This window comes from Chlorocebus sabaeus, chromosome 13 (assembly GCF_047675955.1).
Source record: "Chlorocebus sabaeus isolate Y175 chromosome 13, mChlSab1.0.hap1, whole genome shotgun sequence".
In the NCBI taxonomy this organism is placed as follows: Eukaryota; Metazoa; Chordata; class Mammalia; order Primates; family Cercopithecidae; genus Chlorocebus; species Chlorocebus sabaeus.
The window spans coordinates 11,833,712-11,839,837 of record NC_132916.1 but is presented as its reverse complement, the minus strand read 5'-3'; the positions used below and the strand labels follow the sequence as shown (position 1 = coordinate 11,839,837).

Genomic DNA, 6,126 nt, shown 5'->3' with positions numbered 1-6,126 from the left:
CCAGTCTCAGGTTCTACAATAGTGATGCCATTTATAGGAGTAATAGGGAAATTGCAGATCTTGTGACCTCTGGAATAATGGCTGGGAGTCATTTTTTTTTTTAATTAGAAAAAGTATTTATTTCTGCTCCTTTCACACATCTTATTGTTCAGGAAGCAGTCCCACATACATATCTGAAATAATCTACCATTCACACACTCTAGTTAAAGGCAAAGCACCACAGGTAGACCCGATCAGCTGTCCAGAGTTCTCAGCTTATGGAATCTTGCTTCTTGATTTTATGTTAATTTCTGAACATCAGAAACATCATCTCCAAAAAGTGTTAAGGGAGTTGTAAAAAATAATCCCTTTATTTGATATTATAGTTGTAAATATGGAGCATCTTTTCTTTAAGATACGAAAAACTAAGAAGAAAATGCTACTCAACATCGTTGATACAGCAATAGGTCAGCAGGAAAAACAAAAAAGACTGTGATAAACTTGTCTCTTTAATACCAAGAAGGAATTCTAATCCAAGCTTCAATACACTTCCTGTTTTTTCACTAGGTATTTCTTTTACTGCTGCTCTTCATTCTTTTCCACATCTCATATTAGAGAATTGGACAGCCTTTAAACTTCATTGACAGGAGCAAATCCAGTACCCGCTGAGTTCTTCTCAAAGGCACTCTAACCCATCAGATAGCCTGGCAGTTTCATTCTCCTGAATACTCTAGCCATGAAAAAACTCAGTAGGACACAAATGAATCCAATGAATAGAAGAAGAAATCTACTGAGTTTTGGGATATTTGGTGCATTTGATCGGTCCAGGAATATGAAACCTAAACCTCCCATTGTAAACAGGAAACTGGATGCAAGTCCTTGCATAATATATTGTTCATTTACTCTGTAGGCCAAGACAGCTACTGGGCTCTGATGCCCGTGTTCATCGGTCATAGAGCCAACACTTGGAGGTTCAACAATAACATCATAAATTATTCCTCCGGTGACCAGGAACTAAGACACCACCACTAGAGCATACACAATCATGGCCGACGCCACGTGCAGCCAGGGCGACTTCTTCAGCTTCAGGTTGGGACATTCGAGCACTAAGAATGGGACTCGGTACAAAGTCTCCATGCTGGTGGCAGCAAGGGCGGCTGGTAGTCATTTAACTATCCTTACATTTTAGCAGAGTTCAGGCCCCTCTCATCCTCCTAACCTGGTGGTTACTTTTACAAGGGTGGTTTAGTTTTGGGGAAGGGGCATTATTATCATTTAAACCATAAACTAAATTTGTTAGCTTGACCCAAACCCGGGAATGACCAAAGGCAGTTAAGAGGTTAAAGGCAAGATGGAGTTGGTTAGATCAACAGATCTCTTGCACTGTCATAATTTTCTCATTGTTTCAATCTTTTCAAAGGCGGTTTCAATTCAATTAAGATACGAAGGAAAAAGTGTCCAGACATTGAATCTTGGACATACCCTCATCTTAGTGCCTTGGCATTTGCTCCTCCTCCTGTTGGGACACGCTTCCCCTGGGGTATTTAATGGCTCTCTCTCAATTCCTTCAGGAATCTGTTAAATGCGGATTCCTCAGAAAGCCTTCCTTGTTCACCCTATTTGAAACAGTGCTCTCATCAACTCCAACCCTTTCTTCTGCTCCAACGTCTTCAAAACACTTAATTCTACCCAACGTTAGAGTACATAGCAATTTGTTCATACATTTATGGTCTTTTTGCTTGTTAGAACGTACACTCTATGGGCACCCACTTTACCTGGCACACTGAAGGCACTCAATAAATATTAGCTGAATGAATGAATGATTGGATGAGTGAATGAATTTGGCTTATCACATAACTCTACATGTGATTGGTTGAACAGTCTTGCTGAGGTCCAGGAAACAGAGACCTAGTAAGGAAAGAGGCTCTCCTCTCACCTGCAGGTCACGTACGTCACCAGGCAGAGGCATAGCTGCCTCTACTGCTAGAAGGAACATCTTTTGCTTGCTAATTACATAACAAGAAACTCTACTTTTGGCTGGGTGCGGTGGTTCATGCCTGTAATCCCAGCACTTTGGGAGGCCAAGGCGAGAGGATCACTTGAGCCCAGGAGTTCAAGACCATCCTGGGCAACACAGAGAGATCCCATCTCTACGAAAAATACAAAAATTAGCCAGGTTTGGTGGTGTGTGCCTATCGTCTCCACTACTCGGGAGGCTGAGGTGGGAGGATCACTTGAGCCTGGCAGGTAGAGGCTGCAGGGAGCCGAGATCACCCCACCGCACTCCAGCCTGGGTGACAGAGTGAGACCCTGTCTCAAAAAAAAAAAAAAAAAAAAAAAGAAAGAAAAAGAAACTCTACTTTCTGTAAATCATGAATGCAGATACTTTATAATAGCTACACTTGTCAATATTTTCAAAACCTAATTGGGGCTTATGGATTAAAAAGTATATTAGCTGAAAACATTCTGACTCAACACAACAATTACACCCAGTAGCATTAGAGGAGAAGCACTTAATGATAAATTATGCTTGTGGCTAACAGAGCATTTGCACTAAATGGGTAACATTTTCATTTCCTGTTTCAGTTTCCACATTGTTTGTAGAGAGCTTCATTACATACACCCCAAACCTAAGTGAAAGGTTGAGCCTGTAAATTAGGATTCTGACTTCCCCATTTACTCCAAACTCTTCAATGGCTTATTTTCTGTTTCTATAAAAGCCAGAGATCAAGAATTCACGCAAAAGTCAAGGGATTTAGGAAATATTCATTCATCTCCCTTAGGAAGCCCAGTGCCAAAAGACCAACCACAAAGTTAAAAAATAATGATACATTGCAGGGTGAACAGAAGACGGAGACAAGGACAAAGTGATGACAAGAAGAGAGGAACTGATTTTTTTTTTACAGACGCTAACAACATAAGGAAACATGTTAGCTCCCTCTTTCTAAAAGGTAAAGAAGGACAACTATGAAATTAATTGTTCTGTTAGTGGACTATCAAGGCAATTAAGTCTTGTTCTATTCAATATATTTCCCCCTCAAATCATAACACATATTGAAATGTGGAGAGTTGGAGTCACGGTGTAAGAGTCTTATATTTTCTGTGGGCTGTGTGAAGGTGATAGCGTTTTGCACATTCCGCTGGTAGCACATATCTTGCTGCACTGTAATGTTTGTTTACATTTATATGCACCGTGGTGGATTATGACCTCCTGTGGGGCTGGGCCTCTGGACTCATAATCCTCTGCACACTAGTACAACCCATTAAACATTTCATAGATCAACTATGAAGCAGGTGCACCTTTGCCCTACGGTTCCTTAAAACTCATTCAATATTCAATTAAATCCAGAAGGTCTAGCAAATTCTTAGTACAGCAATGAAATCTGGTAGTTTGTCAAGAGTCAACTGGTGTTTAGTTGTTTAAAAAAAAAATAGATTAGAGTTACTCAAAAATTTTCTATGGGAGGCTGAGGAGGGAAGATTACTTGAGCCTAGGAATTCAAGGCTGCAGTGAGCTATGATCACACTACTGCACACCAGCCTAGGTGACAGAGCGAGACCCTGTCTCTTAAAAAAAAAAAAAAAAAAAAAAAAAGGCCAGGCACGGTGGCTCAAGCCTGTAATCCCAGCACTTTGGGAGCCCGAGACAGGCGGATCACGAGGTCAGGAGATCAACACCATCCTGGCTAACACGGTGAAACCCCGTCTCTACTAAAATACAAAAAAAAATTAGCCGGGCGTGGTGGCAGGCGCCTGTAGTCCCAGCTACTTGGGAGGCTGAGGCAAGAGAATGGCATGAACCCGGGAGGCGGAGCTTGCAGTGAGCTGAGATCTGGCCACTGCACTCCAGCCTGGGTGACAGAGCGAGGCTCTGTCTCAAAAAAAAAAAAAAAAAAAAAAAATCTCTGAAAGTGGAATGAGAGATTTTGTAGTGAATAGAATGTTAAATAAATATTTGAGAAATATATTGAAAGTGTGATAGGAGAAATTTAATTTTCACAGATAAAATGAGCTTCTCAATGACAAATAACTTTGCAAAAAATTTGTTGGCACAATAGCACTCAAATGTGTATCCACTTTCCTGTATTCACTAATAGTTTACTGTTTTTCTTTTCTGGTTTTGTTTTTTTTTTGTTGTTTGTTTGTTTGTTTGTTTAGACAGGGTCTCCATCTGTCGCCCAGGTTGGAATGCAGCAGCACAATCTTAGCTCACTGCAGCCTCGACCTCCTGGGCTCAAATGATCCTCCCTCCTCAGCCTCCCCAGGTAGCTGGGACTGCAGGTATGCACCATCATGCCTGGCTAATCTTTTTGTATTTTTAGTAGAGACAGGGACTTACTCTACTTACTCTACTCCATGTTGCCCAAGCTGGTTTTGAACGCTCAAGTGGTCCACCTGCCTCAGCCTCCCAAAGTCAGGGACGACAGGCGTGAGCCACTACACCTGGCCCTGGTTTTCAAATACTTAACTGCTTCCCCAGGTGGAAATTCTAAGGATCAATATTGACCCATTCACTCATTTACTCATTGATTCACTTAACCAATATTTATCGAGTTCTCACCATGTGTCCAAGCACTAAGGATATTTTAGTGTATGAATACAGACATGCCATTGTGGAGCTTAGAGTTATCAAACCAATACATAAATAGTCAAAACATTTCAGCTGTGATAAGAAGATGTATTTGTTGTACATGGTGCTAGAGTTATTATAAGGGAGATTTGCTTTAAGCTGGGTCCTCAAGGGAAGCTCCCTAGAAGAAATGATGAATAAACTAAGATCTGGAGGATGGTAGATGAACCAGGGCAACAGAGGAGGGAAGAGCGATGCAGGCACAAGAGAAGCCAAAGTTTCTGGGGTGGGAAGCAAAACCAGTGGGGCAGAGGCTGGAGACCGTGCCAGTGCATAGGGGTTATGGAATTTGACTTATCCTTGGAAAATGGGAAGTCACTGAAGTGCTTTAAGCCAGAGAGGAGATGGGTTGAGCTGTGGTAAGATCCGATTTGCCTTCCCCAAGATGCTCTGATCCTGTGCAGAGGAAATAGTAAGGGGCAATTGAATTAGATTAGGAGCTAGATGACTTGGACAGGAGACTTGAGGGAGGCCTAATGTCCCCCAATCCCACAAAGAGTGGCTCCTTCTTAGCAAAAGTCAGTGTTTTGCTGCAAAATTAAAATAAAAGCTGAAAATGTATTTCCCAACTTATAAGAAGATAGAATGCCAGCCACATTGAACCCAAATGATTTTTTAAATGTAATTGTTCCTCCACAAAGCCTACAAGCTTCTTAAAGGCAGGAAATGTATATTATTATTCATTGTGTCTTCAGGCCCAACATACCAGATAAACTGAGTAAATGATTGTCAAATACATGACGAAAGCACGGTGTATTTGTTTGCTAGGGCCACCATAACAAAGTACCACAGACCAGGTGGCTGAAACAATAGATATGTATTTTCTTATCTTCTAGGAGGTAGAAGCCTGGGATCTGCTGGGTGCAGTGGCTCACACCTATAATCCCAGCACTTTGGGAGGCCAAGGAGGGAGAATCACTTGAGGCCAGGAGTTTGAGACCAGCCAGGAAAACATAGCTAGACTCTGTCTCTGTTGTTTTTTAAAAAGAAGATCGAGGTGCGGACGGGGCTGGTTCCTCTTGCAGTCTGAGGGAAGGATCTGTCCCAGGCCTCTCTGCCCCGTGGATGGCTGCTCTTTCATTGTCTTCTCATTCTCTCCCTCTATGTATGTTTCTGGGCCCACATTTCCCCTTTTATGACACCAACTGTTTTGGATTAGAGCCCACTCTACTGACCTCATTTTAAGCTTGACCGCCTCTGTATAGACCCTATCCCAATCCAAATAAGGTCACATTCTGGAGTATTGGGTGTTAGGATTTCAACATAGGAATTTGAGGAGATAACATTTAGCACATAACCCATGGGGCTGTGCATTTTTTGTAGCTGGGCGGTGTTAGAAGAAGCCCTTTCAATGTGGCAGCCTGTGCTAGCAGCCAGCGGGCCCCCTCATGGGCCAAGCTTGAGTGGAGTGGGTGGTGGGTAGGGCAGGGCGTAGAGCTTGCATTTACCTGGTCTCTTCAAAGCCCATCTCATTTTCTTTCTTTCCTTTTTTATTTTTTTCAGATGGAGTTTCGCTC

The 6,126-nt window shown here is 42.2% G+C and overlaps 1 pseudogene; it reads right to left on the bottom strand.

Moving 5' to 3' along the window:
- Positions 1-460: 460 nt before the first annotated feature.
- On the bottom strand, positions 461-1,128 carry LOC119625234 (oligosaccharyltransferase complex subunit OSTC pseudogene; annotated as a pseudogene).
- Between the last annotated feature and the right edge of the window lie 4,998 nt (positions 1,129-6,126).